Source organism: Meleagris gallopavo, chromosome 1 (genome assembly GCF_905368555.1).
Source record: "Meleagris gallopavo chromosome 1, MGAL_WU_HG_1.1, whole genome shotgun sequence".
In the NCBI taxonomy this organism is placed as follows: Eukaryota; Metazoa; Chordata; class Aves; order Galliformes; family Phasianidae; genus Meleagris; species Meleagris gallopavo.
In genome coordinates this window covers 190672783-190691252 of record NC_139404.1, presented here as the reverse complement: position 1 = coordinate 190691252, position 18470 = coordinate 190672783, and the positions used below count along the sequence as shown (strand labels likewise).

General features: G+C 43.1%; 1 protein-coding gene and 1 long non-coding RNA gene across 3 annotated transcripts in view; one reads left to right on the top strand and one right to left on the bottom strand.

The window, feature by feature from the left end:
• The window catches only part of PAK1 (p21 (RAC1) activated kinase 1), a 70601-nt gene extending 60664 nt beyond the window's left edge, over positions 1-9937 (bottom strand). The window contains exon 1 of one of the 2 annotated variants that reach the window (XM_085216483.1): positions 9800-9937. The gene's annotated coding sequence lies outside the window, so the exon portion shown is untranslated. The remainder of the gene's footprint in view (positions 1-9799) is intronic. The other variant, XM_085216482.1, reaches the window with a different exon arrangement.
• LOC146545844 (uncharacterized) lies at positions 9370-15318 on the top strand. Its single transcript, XR_014881160.1, has 5 exons — positions 9370-9931; positions 11239-11378; positions 14612-14684; positions 14867-14926; positions 15040-15318. It is a non-coding gene; the product is annotated as an uncharacterized LOC146545844 (long non-coding RNA).
• Positions 15319-18470: the final 3152 nt, after the last annotated feature.

The window sequence follows — 18470 nt, the reverse complement described above, 5'->3', positions numbered from 1 at the left end:
ATGCCATCGGCCTTCTTGGCCACCTGGGCACACTGCTGGCTCATGTTCAGCTGAGCATCAACCAACACCCTCAGATCCTCTTTCTCCATGCAGCTTTCAGCCACTCTTCCCCAAGCCCATAGTGCTGCATGGGGTTGCTGTGACCATAGTGCAGGACCCGGCACTCGCTCTTGTTGAATTTCATCCCATTGGCCTCAACCCAGGAGTGCAGCCTGTCCAGGTCCCTCTGAAGGGCCTCCTTACCCTCAGGCAGATCTACACTTCTTCCCAGACAGCTGTCATCTGCAGACGTACTGAGGTCCACTCAATCCCCTCATCAATAAAGACACTAAACAGGGCCAGCCCCATCCAGGTTCCTAAGCCACAGAAGCTCTAGGACCTTTAATACTACACTACATGTCGCTCTGTTAAGTATTCTGCCAGCTCAGCTCACAGGCAAGTGCTGAAGAGGAAAAGCAACCTTGCCTTTGGATGGCAGCATGCCTTGATGAGCTCAGCTCTGTCAAGCTTTACCCTGTATCATCACTTCCCAGGCAAACTAAAGCACACTCCCAGCAGGTGGAGAGGGAGACATCTCATCTTCTCACCACGTAGTCCATCTCCAAGAAAATGCAAGTTTGGAGTTATACTTTTAACGTGGTCAACTAAAAATGAGTATTAAAAGGAAAACAGCTGCCAACTGTTACTACATCTTCACTCTGTAGTTTTGTAATGAGATGGGGTGGAGGTGGCCAGTTTCTGGAAAAAGGCAAACAAGCATCTAATCTGTTCATCAAGAACAATGCAATACCAACCACAGAGTCTCTCCTTCTGAATTTGTAGGGTTAGTTCCTAAGGAATTTAGGATCGCAGCTCTCACAGAGAGGACAAACAAAAACTAGTGTAAGTTATGCTACAGAAGCCTTTCACTGCTCACCCCATTCACATCCCAGTGGAAAGAAAAACGTTAAGTTCCCAAACAGAGAAATGTGTTAATTTATTGAATCATTAAGGCTGGAAGAGACTACTAAGATCGTCTAGTTCAACCATCAACCCATCACCACCATGCCCACTAAACTGCTGAGAAAGGAGGTTGACAGAACAGAGATCACACATACTCATCCTACTGGATTTCAGGGGATTTACCTTTGCCTACAGGAGCTGCAGATGGAACAGATTTTAGGATCTCAACTCTTCAAAAACAAACACAGCTACACCGCAAGTAGGATGAGATCACCTTGCTGAAGTCACTGCTCCTGGATACTGAGCCAAAATAACAGGGTGGGATTGTGAGAGCAACTGAACATCAGCAGATATGAAAGATCTGCACAGCAATACTAAGCATGAAGCTGATGACAGAAATAAGTATGATGTTAAAGGCATAAAGCCACTCACTGCTCAGATGAGATTATTTTAATCTCTGTGACCATTATCTCCTGAACTGATGCATTTATGCTGCTTGAAAACATATGAACAAATTTTTCCGTAACTGTGGAAAGAGAAAAAGCTTCACATGAGCACTGGTGGTGGCATTTGGACTAGGTCCGAGGATGAATAAGTACTGGACCAGAAGGCAGGAAGGGCTCTCTTGCAGGATGTACCTAATACCTAATGTTACAAAGGATTTGTTCCTAAAAAAGCAAAAGGGCATCTAAAATAAAGCTGATAGTGTGAATTAAGCAAAAAAAATAAAAATAAAAAAAATCATGATCCTGACGATACTCAAATCAACTGCAAGAGATGAGGAAAACTCCAGCTGAGATCATTTCAATATTATTATTATTATTATTTTAAGCAGCCTATAACTTTAAATGAAGTCATCGCAGACAAGAAAAGGCATTTTTGGTCGGACCAAGTCAGTGACTAAATTCTTACAGATATGGTCATCGCTTCTGTTTTTTCTTTTGCAACCCCTGGACACAGTTCAGAGACACAAACACAGAACAAATGAAAAAGCTGGCACTCAGAAGCCATCAACAACAGAAAGAAAAAGGTAATGGGATTTCTGATCTTTAAACTTCTCCTTAGCTTCTGTTCCTGTCCCTCTCTCCAAAACCCCTCTTCACCATGCGTAAATCAGAAACAAGTTTTGGGAGAGAGGGCTGTTAATATGAGCTGGCAGGATGCTGTTTCAGCAAGTATAACTTTCATGCAAGCCAGAAGTCCCACTATGACAGCACAGTGAGTCACCTGATGACAAGTTATTGAAGCATTTAGGCACTGTTTTTAATTCTAAAAATTGACACTGCTTTGCTGTGTCTAACTGGAGGATGTGCCTTTATTGAACCTAGAATTCAAACACTGTCTCTGGCCGTCTGCCTCCATTTAAAGTCAGCCTACACAGAAGAATATACTGCTTGTGTTCTGCTTTCATAGACTCATACAATTCTTCCGGCTTCCAGAAAAGCCCTGAAGGAATCCAAGCTTTTTTGCTTTTTCTTCTAGAAGGAAAAGCAATTCCCAGCCCTATCCTCACCTCTTCAGCCTTTCTGAATGACATCAGCATATTTAAAAATTTCCATGTCCCATCAGCAAAACTGCCTTCTCCATAGAGGCAGGCCATGAGTTTCTTCCCCCTATCCAACCTTTATCCCCCTGCAGAGCCCTGAAGCAGCTGCTTCTTAGTGGGGTGGAACACAAAGCACACTACCTCCCTATTGCTCATCTTCAGCATCACAATGGTTTAGGACTCCATTTCTCATCAGCCTTGTGGGTGTCCAGGGAAAGAGAGCTGGATAGGAGATGAACAGTGTTACTGTAGAAAGGGGAAAAAAAAAAAAGAAGATATAGGCCTTAAGAGATACAGTGAAGGAATGAAGGTGGGAGGAAAAAAAAAAAAAAATCAAAAGCATACAGAAGGAATCATAGATATATCCCAAGTTGGAAGGGACCCAAAAGGATCATCGAGTCCAATACCTGCAGAAGTTAGTTCCCACATACACACCAAATTACATTTAATATGACTGTCAGTGCTCCCAGATACGAAAGGAGAGACAGCAGTTTGACACTGCTAGGCTTCAGCTCCATCAAGATGAAATGTCAGCTTAATTTTGCTCATAAAATGTCTTCAAAGTCTTATTTAGGAACATGAGATAGGGATTGAAGGCAGCCTTGAAAAATAATGCTATTCCCACTCTCTCAGACTCTTTTGGCACTGGTTTCATAGTAGAAACCATAGAAGAGACTTCTGCTGCTTTTTAGGAGTTTAATACGACCTTTTTAATCATCATCCCTGCTATTAAGGGATTCAAAGTAGCATAGAAGAATTTGTTAAGATATAGAAAAGTAAGAGACTGCAGGTTTTTCACCTGCCATCTTATTACCAAAACAAATAGGCTGATGAGAAATTTGATGAGCCAGAAATTAGAAGAGATTTTTTTATTAGATCAGTATAAGTGCAATATAGTGCTGCAGTACCTCCTCCTTCTTCCTTTCACTTCTCTGGCTTCTGTAAGGCTATCAACTGATGATTTTGGTGACTGAGCAGAACTAAGTTCATAGCATCATAGAATGAAGCCCCTTATCATCACTGATGGGTTGACAGTTGGACTGGATCATCTTAAAGGATTTTTCCAACCTTAATGATTCTACAATCTGCTGCTGTGGTTGCAAGGCCACAGGAGCAACACTGAAATTGAACTCACATCTCATTCCCAAGTGGGATTGAAGACAAGCGCAATAGTAGGGCAAGACAGGGATGTGAACTCTAAGTTTGTGGTTAACATTTTGTGGTTTTAACAGGAAAGTTTGCTTTCCTGGGTAGTCTGGCAATAGAATTCAATCAAACTGTTGTGGAAAAAAAGAGTTAGCAGTGACCACATCCATGAAAATGCCATTCGGTACAGTCCTCAGAGAATCCATAGTAAACAATCATTCCGGGGTCTTTGTTTTAGGACTTTATCTTCCAGCAGCCTCATTCTTGCACAGAAACCAAATATTCCTACAGCAATTCCTGATTTCAGCAAGAAGTGCCAAGAGTGGAGTGCCTCAAACCACCTCCAGGAAATCCTTTATTAGAGATATTATTTAAACAAAGTCAGAGATCCACATTGGAAACAAGCCTGAAGTCATCAGACACGTAGACTGAAAACTACATTTCTGTATTATAAAGGCCATATAACTTATTTCTAAACATAAAGAAAAACGTGGCACTCTTCATGAGCCAACACTCCCATTCACACTTGTTTCCTGAGCTTAAATAAAGGCTTATTTTTATGTGCTGTGTTTCAAATGGATCTGCCTGATTTTCTAACAATTAGTCAGTATTTAAATATCTGCCTTTTGACCTCAATTGCAGAGTCTTTGTTTCAACGATACACTGATTTGGGTCACTCTCAATTAAGGTACCTTTCATTTAGTACATACTACGTATAAGTAAGTCTTGCAGTTTACTGAAAACAGTGGCCTACTAAAGATAACATTTTGCTGAATAAGACATAGCCAAACTTGGGCTACAGTAAGAGTTAACACATTCTGTGGTTTGCAAAGGAAATGATGCTAAAACTCAGCTTGAGTGAGGTGTTCCTGAAAGAATAAGGATGTATAACTTGTTCTATTTCCAGAAGAAACTGCAAAATGTAATGGGTGTTTTATAATTGAGTGTCTTATTAAAATTAATGAACTAATCAATATTGCATTTCAAATTCTGACATGCCCATTTGCTGCTAATTCCTTTTTTTCCTATGCACTCCTTGGTCTTTGCAGCTGCTACCTGACTGTTAAATTTACCTTTTATTATGAAGGAACACCAGAGTTCAGACTCAGGTGAGCAGCTCAATGAACTAGAAAAAGCAAAAGATAAATTATAAGTCTGGCCTCGTATTTTTTTCCCCTTTCTACCTCAACACAGAGGGTTACAGAGCTCAGTAATGGCCTCAAGCACATGCTGCACCTTACAAAGAATCACAGCCACGAGCTGAAACAAACCCAATAGCCTCAGTAGTAGTGACTGGATTTACTGAGGCAGAAAGATCTACTCCTTCCCACTGATGATGGAGGAAACCAGTTTATCCTTCATTCCAAACAAGACTGAATTATGGATGCACATGAATTCTACACTCAGCTCTGACTTACAGCTTCTCCAAAGCAAGACTGAAATAAGACACTCTTGAAATACCTACTTAAGGCAAAGGATAGATTCATTCTGGCACAAAGCCTTTGAATTGAGCTTGCTGGTGAAACTGCAAAATGTTCATTTACAGATAGCTGGGAAAAATAAATTCAAGTTTTATAAAAGGAATTACTTTTCTTCTCTTTCTACAGAGGAGTTTGGTACTCATATTTTGAGAACGCGCATTTGATAATCTGCAAGCGTAGAAAATAATTTATATTGGAAATTCTTTATGCTAAAAAACCAATAAAGTATTTCACATTGTACAAAGCTTTCTGCATACAAACGAGTAAAAAACCACATGCAGTAAGACACCAGTTCCAATGAAATACGCTTCTCACTCCAGCTCCTGTTTCATGAATAGAATCCAAGCCCTGAGAAACGGGTTCCATCTTGTAAGAGAGCCACCATACAAAATATCCTTGTGCCACTTATAGATGTTAAGAGAAACAACTGTTCAAACCCTACTCACACTTCCAGAAAGTAACTCCAAGTCCCAAAGTGGTGCTGTTACAACTCTGGAAGCTAAACTGAGTCTTAAATTTTTCTATCCAGGAATTGGACCTGATGATCCTTATGGATCCCTTCCAACTCAGGATAGCCTGCGACTCTATGATTCTATTTGATTTTCCTTCTCTCTGCTGCCATCTGGAAAGTCACCAAGAGCCATGATTCTACCTCATCTGTAAAGTGTGGAAAGGCACTACATACATCAGGCAGGAGACAATGCTTTAGGTGAACCTGGATGACACTCCCTGCCCTAAAAACACAAATATGAACAGTTGTTATTTTTATACTCCATTTTCCATTTAGATTACATGTATGGATTAACTTTATAAAGAAGAGAACAGAGGATGAAACAAGGTTTTACGCCCCACACAATGCATACCTGCCTCTTGATTTCTGTTAGCCTCATAGTTGAAGGCCAAGATCAAGATGTTAGTAGCTACATCATGTACTTCAGTGTACATATATACATACACACACAATATATCACATGCCACACTTCCTATACCTTAACTGGGATCATAAAGTGTTATTGTGGGAGAAATTCTTTCCTTTCTGAAAGAACACTTGATTACTGCTTCTGCAATCTTCTCATTTGGTCTCTTTTACCCAAAATAGGACCTTTCTTCTATCCCATCAGCATTTTCTCCTCCTTGACAAAAGGATGCCTCACTTACCACCACCTGACTTCAGTAATTCTAGAAGAGAAGTAGGAAAAGCAATGATTTTTAAGGGAGTTATATCAGTGTAAGAGCGAAATAAGCTGGCTGTGTAGCAGGTCCAAAGAGCACAGATTGTGAGAAGCAAGGAAACCATGGAAGGACAGTTACTGTTTAACCTGTGTCTCAGACAAGATGTAAGAGATACAGAAAGGCCGTCGTTTGCTATATGATGGGAAGAACAGAACACGTGGATTGCCAGCTTAAACAGCTACTCCAGAGCCTCAGTAATTTACGAGAAGTACATTGGTACATAAACAAGACCTGAATACTTCCACTGTTTCTTTGAATTCCCCTGGAAACGCACTTCATCGGATAGCTTTTTTGTTTCCTCTTGCACCACCCCAGCAAACAATTGCTAAAACGAAAGGAGCTAGAGAAAGCTATGCAAGAATACCAGTGCATTTGTTAGCACAGCTGCTTGGATCCTCAAATCGAGATGAGGAAGCAATATTCTCAGCTAGCTGCTCCACGTACAACACAGTAACAGTGAGATCCAGGGGAGCAGCATGAGCACAAAGAGCAATCTGCATTTTTAGAGTGCAACTCACTGACCTATTTTAAAACACCTACTGGGGCATCATAGAATCATTATGGCTGGAAAAGACAACTAAGATCACCAAGTCCAACAGCCAACCCATCACCACAGCCACTAACCCATGTCCTCAGTGCCACATTTACACGTTTCTTGAACACCTCCAGGAACGGCGACTCCACTGCTTCCCAAATGATGATAAATTATAATACGTAGCATGTCCTGTAAGAGCCTTTTTCTTTCTAATGAGTAAATCCTGGTTAGCATAAATAGTGTTGGGGTGTTTCAAGCTACCTATTCCTAAAGAGCATCACATGCCTTTTGCTCAGGAGGGAAGAATTGATCGCTGTGCCTTACGTGCTGCATCACTGAGCATCTGCTGCCAGCCCTGGTTCTGCTCCCACTGGGAATGGGGCTTCAAAGCACCTCCCCCCAGGTGAGAGCTGTGCAAGTCCATATGAAATGCAACACACTGGATAATCTTCTCCATAAGCACAAGCCCTTGCATCAAGCAGAACACTTCTACATCCTTCCCAATTCCATATAGAGGTTGAACACGCAAGCAAAGTTCCTGGGCAAGCACAGAAAAAGGCACAATACATTTCTGACACGTAGAATTCTTTCCCCTTCCCAACGAGGTAAAAAGCCAACAAGAGAGATTCTTGCATGTGTCAAAGGTCTAACAATCCAAGACTTAAAGAAATACAGCTTTTGTTTACAGATGCTTGGTCTCAGGCTGTTTTCTTATACTTCCTCACAAAGCATGGTTGTTTTTCAGATCCTTTATGAAGTCTATTTACTTCTGTTATCACGTGCTGTTGACAGGATGAACTGTAAACCCAGATCACTCAAAGGGTGGAGCTCAGCATCGTTTCTGTTTTGCTAACCAGAAAAGTCTATTTTTATAGGTGTTTCAATATGCTCATAAGAATGTAAGGGAACTGGGCCATCACAGCTATGGTTACAAAATAACGAAACTTCCCACACCTATGAAGGTGCAAAACAGAAAGAAGCCACACCGAAGCTCACTCATATCTAAAGTTAAACAAAAACAAAACTGCTTAAGAAACCAGGTGTAATTCATGCACTTGCTGTCAAAGCTGAGGAAAGCTCTGCACAGATCTGGGAAAGGATCCACAAGAATCAGCAGTAATTCAACAGATCTCTGGGGCAAAACAATAAGTTTGTAATTCCAATGCAAGCAAAGCAGCCAGAAAAGCAATAGACAAGCAGTACATTTTATCATAAAATCATAGAATCATTTGAGTTGGGAGGGACCTCTAAAGAACCATCTGATCCAACTCTGCTGCAATGAACAGGGACATCACAGCTCCATCAGGTGCTCAGAGCCTCACCCAGCCTGACCATGACTGCATCCAGGGATGGGGCACCCACCACCTCTCTGGGCAACCTATGCCAGTGCCTCACCATCCTTGATGTAAAAAACTTTTTCCTTATATCCAATCTAAATCTCCCCTCTTTTAGTTTGGAGCCATTTCCCCTTGTTCTCTCACAACATACTCTGTTACAGAGTGTCCCCTTCTTTCTTACAGCCCTTTTCTGCCTAATCCACTGAAAACACAGAGGGAAAAGTAAGGTCTAACCACCCAATGGACACACACATGAGCTGTTCCACACAGAGGAGTTTTTCTAGCCTTATCCTAAAAAGCTTTGAGCAAGACAAAAGCACCCAAACAACAGGAAGGCTGTTAGAGCAGTGATGCTCGCTGCTGCACCAGGCAACACCAGGTAAGGAGAACAGGGAGGCGGTTCAGTGAAAGGTACCCGTGAGTCACTGTACAAAGAGTAATTGCAAGCAAGGAGAACAAACACGCTCCCTCCCGTGCCCAGCACAGCCATTTCACCAGCTACAATGTCTGCTTTCACTTTAAAAAGCTTGGCTAGAACTAAACAGCTTCTACAGTTGTTCTTACATACGCACACAGTGTATTTAATCACCACCTAAAGTACATGCCTTACAGCTGGTAACAAGCAGAGGTCTTGACATCTATTTATTTATAAATCTTGTTGCTGGAGGTAATGTCTGAGTATGGATCAAGTAATGCCCAGCAGAAGCAGATGCACCGTGACACACACACGGATGGAGCCAGCTCTTCCCACTAATCGTGGATTTTAAGCCCTCTGGATAACAAAAGCAGCAAAAGCAAGGATTGCAGGCACGGGAGAGCTGCGGGTTTCCATGCACTGAGGAAGGGACGAGAGTTGCTGCCCCTCGCCCTGCGGTGCTGCCTCTCATTCGGGCTCCCAGGAGCACCCAGAGGTGCCACCCAACTCGCAAGGTCTCCTCGCTGCCGTTCGCTCCCTTATCCGAGCCGGAGGGGGGGGGGGCTGGACCGGAGACCTGGGGAGGTCCCTTTCAATCCAAGCCGTGCCACGATCTTAAGTTCAGCTTTGCTGTTAAGATCTCGAATAACAACAGATCTCACACACTCACACATGGAACGGGGGGGGGCTAAGGAGAAACACGCTCCCTCGTCTGCATCCCTGCCATAGAGCCACACACAAAGCCCGAGGCTGCATCACCCAGCACGGGGTCGGCTCTTCAACTCTTTGTGTTCCCCCCCCACGGCCCCCGGAGCCCCTTCAGCCGCAGCCAGCACCAGGCGCGGGCTGAGCCCCGATTTTCCCCACCCCAACCTCTGCCCCGAGACCGCAAGCGGCTCTCGATCGCACAGCCCGAGGCTGGATACAACTCCCTTTGTTAAATGAATGAGCTGAGAAAGCAGGAGGGAAGCAATCTCACCCCCACTCCCCTTCTTAAATTGAATGGAAAGGAGAAGAGAAAGGAGAAGAAGAAAAAAAAAAAAGAGAGAGAGAGAAGAAAAATAAGAACCCAGCCGCTCAACCTCTTCGCAAACTTTCCAGATGCAAAAAAAAAAGAAAAAGAAAAAAAATCGGGGAGGAAATCCCCGGCCCGGCAGCACTTACCTTCCGCCCGCTGCAAGGTGCCGCCCGCTCTCTGCCCTGCCCGCTCCCCGCGGCCGCCCGGCGCCGCCTCCCCGCGTCCTCCCCGCTGCCATTGGCTCCGGAGGGGTCCAGGGGTCCGCCCCCTCCACCAAGGTGGGCAGCCCAGAGCTGGGGGAGAAGTTTGGGGTCGGTGGGTTGTGTTGGAGCTTTGAGATGGGCTGATCGTTCGGTATCCGGTACCTGGAGCTGAGGGTTGGTGAGGGGCTTAAGGATGGTTGGCGATTACGGTGATAACGTCGAGGGAAGGGGATCGCCGGTAGTCGTGAGGCGCTGTAGTGACTTGGTTTCTGTTCTTGGTATCTCAGAACTGGCTCCATTAGGGACCGTGTGCACGCAGATCCAAAAAAGGAAAGAAGGGAAACGGGCTCTGCTCTGCTGCTGTGCTGCACAGCAGGATGTGCGTATCGCAGGGATGTTACCTTATACTGGAGGAGATTGGGGTTTGCTCTCCCCACGGTGTAAAGCTCACAGGAAACTTGTTCCCATAGTTAGCAGGAGTGTTCAGCTCCACGCTTGTGCTCTGCTGGGAGAGGAGAAGAGATGGGATTTGATCACAGGCATTCAGGAACGGGAAACGGTGAGGCTGTCTAGACATAGAGATGTCAAACGCTAAGTGGAGCAGGTAGATACATGGGAGGGAAATAATGCAGGTCACCACGTCAGATCTGCTCTTACACTGGCACAGCGTGCCCGTATACAACAGCACTGCACAGCCTTGCCCTTCCCTCCTGTATCAACATTTATCAGTTCCCCTGATAAGTTTGTTCAGGAACAACAGCAGCAGTAAATGAATCCGACTGAAATACACAAATAGAGGAAGTGAGAACACAAGGAGTGGCAGGGAAGGTTGGAGTGCAGCAGAGCTGATTTCAATCTGCTTAACCTGTCGTCGAACCACACGCTCAGAATTACTTCCCCCTTGATACGGGAACCCCCAGGTACGTGGGAGTCATGCCTACGTGATCGCTGCAGTGAGGAAAACTGCACAGCTGAGCTCAAATTCCATAGCTGCAAAGGAAGCAGACAGAGCTGAAGTTAGAAATGAGCACAGTTCCCTTTCCATCCCAAACCGAGTCCTGAAGAGTGACTCTTTCTTTTCTTTTCTGTATCAGAAAGCCTCTTAAGAAACAAGGATGCACCCTGATCATTTTGAGAACAAGTTTTGTAGGCAGGCAAGAGATTGGTCCCAAGTACTCCTAAGCATGTCCTCTCTGGAAGATATCTAACCAAACACATTTATCCAACCACCTGACAGTGAAATGGAGAATGGTGATAGCAGGTTACTGGCAGTGGTTGGCCTAAGGCCTGGCCCAAAATCAGGATTGCTCTAATAGCCCCTGCTATGGCTGCTTTTATATCTGTATCCGGATCTCAAAACTTCTTTGTCTACCGTATTTCAGAGAGGATTCCCAAACATATGGCAGAAGGGCTGTTTGAGATGTCCGTGCACTGTGACAGAATGGGACAGAGAGCTACAGCTGCAAACCAGAATTTGTACTTGAGAGAGGAATGAGTGAAATGCAGATCATTTATTTGCCTTGTAAGTACTCAGAGCGGAGAAAGTGCTCAGGGGGAATTTCATAGAAATGATTCATCTTACCTTGTACTCGGGATAAACTCAGATGGCCCATTTTCAATACGGGTAGGAAAGGGTTTTCTTACATCTCAAAAGGGTCTCCCATTTTCAATATGGGTAAAAAAGGATTCTGTGGGAGACCGGTCCCGGCCTCAGAGACCAAAACTGTTCATTTTTTTATACTTTAGATGTAGAGCAGAGAGAGGAGCCCAGATGTCGTGGGGCAGAGCCTCACAGTTTATTCTCCATCAGCAAGACCAGCATTGATGGTTCATACCATGCTGTGCATCTTCGCTCCTATGCTACTCCCTGCATTGTGCCAGCGTGGTGATGTGGGAAGGATCAGCAAACTTCTCCACCTAAGGTTTTTAGTAAGATTTTCAGCCAGATCAAATCCCCAGGTCTTGATTGAAATGATGCACAGGGAATATAGGGACATGTGAAATCACAGGACTGAGGGACAGTAACTTGCTATGGTGTACTGATTTAGTCACCTGCAATCGTCTGTCCACTCCTTTAACCTACTCGAGCAATTACAGACAAGTTGGCCTCAGCCTACAAGGAATCAGAGATCATGAATATCTTGAAGAATTGTCACAAATAGAGAGAAACTTAATGACAAATCTCTAAGACTTAACAGTCAGACAATGATTGGAAAAAGGGAACCTACTCGAGCAATTACAGACAAGTTGGCCTCAGCCTACAAGGAATCAGAGATCATGAATATCTTGAAGAATTGTCACAAATAGAGAGAAACTTAATGACAAATCTCTGACTTAACAGTCAGACAATGATTGGAAAAAGGGAAGGGAAGGGAAGGGAAGGGAAGGGAAGGGAAGGGAAGGGAAGGGAAGGGAAGGGAAGGGAAGGGAAGGGAAGGGAAGGGAAGGGAAGGGAAGGGAAGGGAAGGAAGGGAAGGGAAGGGAAGGGAAGGGAAGGGAAGGGAAGGGAAGGGAAAGGAGGGAAGGGAAGGGAAGGGAAGGGAAGGGAAGGGAAGGGAAGATTCCTCAGCCAAAGACCTCGCTAACAAGATTGAAAAGTCACAAGTAATAGCAAGCAAAACTGAAGGTGACAGTAGGTCAGCATTCTACCACCTCGAGGTCTCTCAACCAGTAAATCAGAATTAAATCCAGCAAAATAATGCTTTTATAGTGTAAAGTGATGAAGAAAGTGGACTATGATTCATCACTGTTCTATGTATCATATAAGCTTATACAACTCTGCAAAACATGCACAAAGCACTTCAAAATCAGAACTATCTCCTTTTCATTCTACTTTGTTGAGGTAAAACAATAGATTAAAGCAGCAAAAACTGTGTTTCTGGATGCAAAACTATGATGCTCAAGAGCAAATGTTTTTTTCTAATGAATGCAAAAGCACGTCATGCATGCACAGGAGCAGCATGTTTTTTAGTTTTCTCCGTACCTTTTAAAGTGTTCCAATGTCAGAAAACGGACAGCTTATGCCAATTAGAATTCCAACTTTGATTTGCTGAGATTTCGCTGCCTAGAGTGAGGTCAAATACAGAGATAAGATCCATTTGGGCAAACCTGGCTCTGAATTACAATGGGTCTTATCAATGTCTGCAGTTTTACCAACTTGAAAATGCAGCTTATGCACTTGCAGTTTCTGCAGTACCGTTTCTCAGTATTTGGCTATCTCCAGTTTCTTTATTCTGGATAAAAAGCTAGAGCATCATACCAGAGATGTTCCCACGTGTCACTTGGGCCTTCATTTCTGTACTGAGAGGACTATGGAAAGATTCATGGTCCGTGTGGTTCAGGTATAACAGTAATTATAACCTAGTGCGCTCTTTATCACTTACATCCCAAATCATTCAGGTTCTCCTTAAGGGTTTTCTTGTTTGTTGAGCTATGCTGTACCGGTTAAAAACCCAGAGGAATCTTTGTGCCATTCCAATGTTAAATCATCACTTACTGCTTCATTGAAGCCCTGGAATCCAGCAAAACCTCTGGTGATGAATACTTTCACATTCCAGATCTGCTTTAGCCAGGAAATTGCATAGTGACAGCTAAGAGCACTCAGTGCCTTGGTGAGCAGTCAGCAAGTAAGGATGAATACTAGGGAAGCCACAAGTGGCTATTTGATTCTGGAAGCCTTATGTAGCTCTGGAAGTCATAAAATACAGATGGTAAAGGCTTAACAATGAGCTCAGTCTTTGATTCATTAGCTAAAAGCTGAATCTGAGTACTTACATCCCAGTTTTGAGGCATGCTGCTAATTCAAGTTTAAAGAGATGGGCAGATCTGTCCTGCACTGTGGAGCTGTACTGGGTCCTGGTTTTGACTTGGACTTTGTTTTCTCAGTGATCTGAAGAGTTTCATTTCTTGAAAACTTATCTCCAGCCATTGGTAATCTTATTGTAGAAAACATATTTAAATGTCTAAGCTTTCTTCCCCCAACTCCTCATATGTTTTAACCACACTGGGTCAGTCACAGGAGCTGTGCTAGTTCATACCAGGATCTGACCATTTACATTTTAAGCCTACATCGAGAAAAGTAAGTGCTGTAACTTGAAAACCCTCTTTCAGATATTACAAACAGCATCAGCCTGTTCCAAAAGTAACCATGACACTCAGAATGTTCTTTCTTTCAATCTCTCAGCTTTATCCAATATCAGAGCTTCTCTCTGCAGTCGAAAAAGCCTATCTCTGCCTCTATTCTTCCTCAGCCACTTAAAAACATCTACTCCTACTTGGTCCTCCCCTCCATCCTCCTAGCCCGTATCATTCATTTCATAATTTACCTAATTTTCAAAAGTCTTTCTCTTTCCTGATTCCCCCCAGCCAACCTGTGGTAAGCATACACATGTAGTCTAGACAGTCCCTTAGCGATCAGTGCTCCATCTTGATTAGAAATCACAAGAGCAACTCTGATTTGTAAATTCTATGCATCTGGGCAGAGCTGCAAATGAGGAATGAGGCACTCGAGGAGAGGTAGAGGGGGTCCACTGCAAGGTAGGCAGAAGTGGGGTGGGAGGAGGAGGGAAAGCTCATAAATACTGCTCATTCACTTGAGACTTTGGAGCATGAAGGAACTTGCTGACAGCACAGGAAGCATGGAAAGTGGAATGGTGAAAGCAGACAAACATCCTAAGCACATGACAGCATGCCTCTAGACTGGGAAGATACCTGCAGAAATCACAGGGTGTGCTATGGTTGCTATCTCTTTCCCAGCTGCCCTGCCCACAGCATGGCCTGGCTCTCTCAGATCTGTTTGGTGGACTTTCCTGGCCTCGGGGACAAAAAGGTGAGACTCAAAAATGGGTAAATTTGCTGCAGCACAGAACGCTGCTTGCAGCACCCAAATCTGTGACAGGCTTCCTTCCAGGATCCAGCATACAGAGTTGGAATGGTTTTACAACACACACTCAGAATCGCTCTTCTTTCTTGTAATTTTCTGTCCACCTTATTCTGTCTATTTTACTACAGTCCAATGGTGCAAGAAATCCTTGTCTGTGAACATCTGGAAAAAACACAGTAGATTTACAGGTAACTTGAAATCAACAATTCCTGCTGAGCCAGGGAGAGATCCACAATGGCAATGCTGAAAGTGAAATTAATCCAACTATATATATATTGAATCTCTTTTTATTTATAATTAGGGAGAAATAGAAAAGAAAGCTGCAACATCAAGGCAACAAGGGAACTGACTCTGAAAGAGAGCAGTGAATCAGACTGCAATAACTTCACCTTTCACTGGGGACTGCCCAAATGTAAGGGGCTGTCTTAGAAAGAAAATAATAATAAAAATAATTTAAAAAAATCAATTAGTTTTTCCTCTGAATTGATTTTTTTAAAGTATATCTCTGGAGAGATTCCACTTCAGTGTTTAAAAAGAAAAGCGGTGCAATGCATGCAGTGGTTTGAATGAGACATCAGACAGGGACCACTAATCTAGGGTTATTTCATTACTCAAAATCTAACAAAATCAGCTCATTTTTCTTGCTTTCACTACATATGAGGACACTCAAATCAACAGCCAGCCTGGAGGGCTTTGTATAATGTAATGGTGTAACAGTGAAATTCTTTTGCTGCTTTTGCTGAGCTTTTTCACACTGCATGACTCCCAAGACCCAATTCTGTTCTGATTGAAGCTAGCGAGACATTTGCCACACATTTCAGAGAGAACAAAACCAGCCCTTCAGTCACAGCACCTCTGCCAGACACTGTTTCACACCCTGCCAAAATGTCAGAGCTTGAATCACTTCAGTAGCTTGAGCCATTTAATATTGGACTGTACAAAGCTCTGGAGAATAACTGCAGAGCAAAACCTTCCCTTGTTACTTTCCTTATCTCTGATTCTGTCTCACTGGGTTACATGGATAGCAACCAAAAACTGCAGAGCACTGACAGACATGGAGTCACTGGGTGATCTGTACTGATGCTTCACAAGGAAGCTGTGAAAATATGAAAGTAACATTCTCCATTCCTACCTATTTGCATCACGTCCAAGATGAATTAAGTGAATCATAACACAGAGATTATAAAGCAGCTGCCTGAAATGTTTAGAAAAAAAATACACAGAGTTTTGAAACATTTCATGCCAGCTTTGAACAACAGTGCATTTAAAGTACAAAGTAAAGGTCTTCAGCAACGTAATTTGTATAGGTGTGTAGTAAAATTAGCTGACCAAAAATGCTGAGCTGGAATGCCCATTTTGCTAGTTAAAGAGCTGCTTCCATGGTTAATCCAACAGAGGGAGCTGCAAAAGCTCAGGGACAGTTTGGCTGGGTACATTGATGCTGGTAATTCAATTATACTGGTTGGTCACACTAACACCAAAGTTACTCTGGAGATACAGATCACATTGAGCCAGCCAAGAGAGCTGGCCCTGCAGAATTCCTTTGGTATGATGTACATCTCAGTGCTCTCCAAACCACTGATGAGTTGCAGATTGGGCTGCAGGACCCAGGAAAACTTCATAAATTGACTGTATTGCATGATGTTGTAGGTACAAAACATGGAACCAGATATGTTGTCTTAAGTGAGGGAAGTGCAAGCTGTGTAAGTTTTGTCTGTCTTCGCATATACTTTCCCATTCCTAGCTACAGGGCTTGCAAAATAACATCATAGCAGCATGTGAGCCTTTTCACAGGGCACCACAACCCAAAACTGAGATTTCAGTCTAACTTTACTGTCAAACCCTCTCTGAAATCAGAGAAGCATCACACTGCACTAGTTGGGGAAAGATAACTTCAACTAGGATTTCTATTTTAGACAAAATGCACCACTGTAACTGCACTACTTTCTGCGACGAGGTTTCTTGCCCTGAGTCTCACCATCTTGTCTGGGTTTGTTAATTAGCAGTTTTAAGGCTGGCTATTCTGCTTCTCTTTTTGCCACATTTTCTGGGATTTGTTGCAATTCTTATCAAAGTATTCAATTCTTACCAAGTAATTAAATTCATCAGCATAAATTAATCACCAAAGCACCCTTCGAGCAGTATTACAGATGGGGAAAATGAGATAAGAGCTCACTCAACCAGTAGCCTGAGGCTGTGCAGCAAAAAATGACTGAAATTATGCTCCTTGAATTCAGGAGTTCCTGTCTCCCAGCTCTCTTCTCAGAGTAGATCATTCCTTTAGACTGCATTTGCAATAGGAAATACAAATCTAATAGAACAGACCTGGCTCAGTATAGGCATACAGAGATCTAATCTTCAGCAAGCTGGTGAACTACAAGGGAGACCAAACCAGACACACTGCATATTGCTGTTTGCATCAGACTGGCAGTCTCTGTCCAAATGCTTTGTGTTAAGAGACAGCAATCCTGAATGAAAACATGACACCAAATCTTAGTCTGCTGGTGGTGGCCTTGTCCCACCCAGGCAGTACGATGCAAATGGCTGCATAGAGAAAAAAGGCCTAGAGAAGTAAGGTAAATCATTTTCAGAGGGCTGTTGCAGAAAGTGAGCCAACTGCTGATGTATGTGGATTGTGTTTGAAAGTGTGGGAAAGCTCCTTACTCATAGGGTATTGGAATTGGAAACATTGGTTAAGCAGAGGACAATGTTCTGTTGTGCAATTTCAGCATGGAGGGTTTTTTTGTTTTGAGCACATATGCCTAGATTTCTGGGAAGAGCACATCTAAGAACACCATATTCAAGAGGACCATGCTAAAGAAAGTGTTCTTCCCCTTTAATTTTTAAGTGGTTACAAAACAATGAAGCCCTCAGTTCTTTACACTTCACAGGGAAGAATGTACAAAGAGCTACTTAATCTCTTTCAGTTCAGCTCTTTCATTCTCATGGATATCCAGTTGCAAGGTATCTGTATCTGTCTCCAAACTCTCCGCTGATCCCCAAAGCAAAGTATGTCCAACTGTAAGCTCTTGTTCTAACACGCTGTTTCAGACTGACCAGGTTTCAGCATGCAAGGCTTGTTCTGCATGAACCTGTTTGACATTGGCAGAGAAGTGGGATCACAAAATCCAGCAGTACTCCTACACTGAAACGCCAAGTAAGCACTTTCACAATGCAAGGCTAATCTTACTCCTGATATCTGAGATCCAGAAGGAAGCAAGCAACACAACTAAAGTAGCCCACGTCACCAAGAAAGATTTGAATGCTTCCTGATTGGTCTTCCAAATAATTATTTCATGTGCTTCTAACAGAAACAGGCTCGCAACTCAAGCATGATACAGTTTTCTTCATCGTTGCAAACTGCAATTAGGGAATCAGACAGCAAGATATAAATCACATCACAAGATCAGCTAGGAAACAATAGTGAAAGCAGACAGTGTTGGGGATTCTATTTTTGGTGCCCAGTTATTGCTAGGCAGTCTCAAATGCAAATAGATTTAAAAAAAAAAAAAAAAAGAAAATAAACATATTTATAGCTAAGGTAATAACACCTGTACACTAAATTAATTTGTGAAATTTGCAAAATTAAAATGCCACATTTAGCTCAGTCACTTAGCAACAGCTGCTTCAGTTTAAGATGCGATCATTCTGCAGCTGTTAGCTGTCACCTAGTGCTGGAGCTCCCATCCTTCTAGCAGTCAGCAGGAGAAAATGTGCCCCTGCATTTTGGCT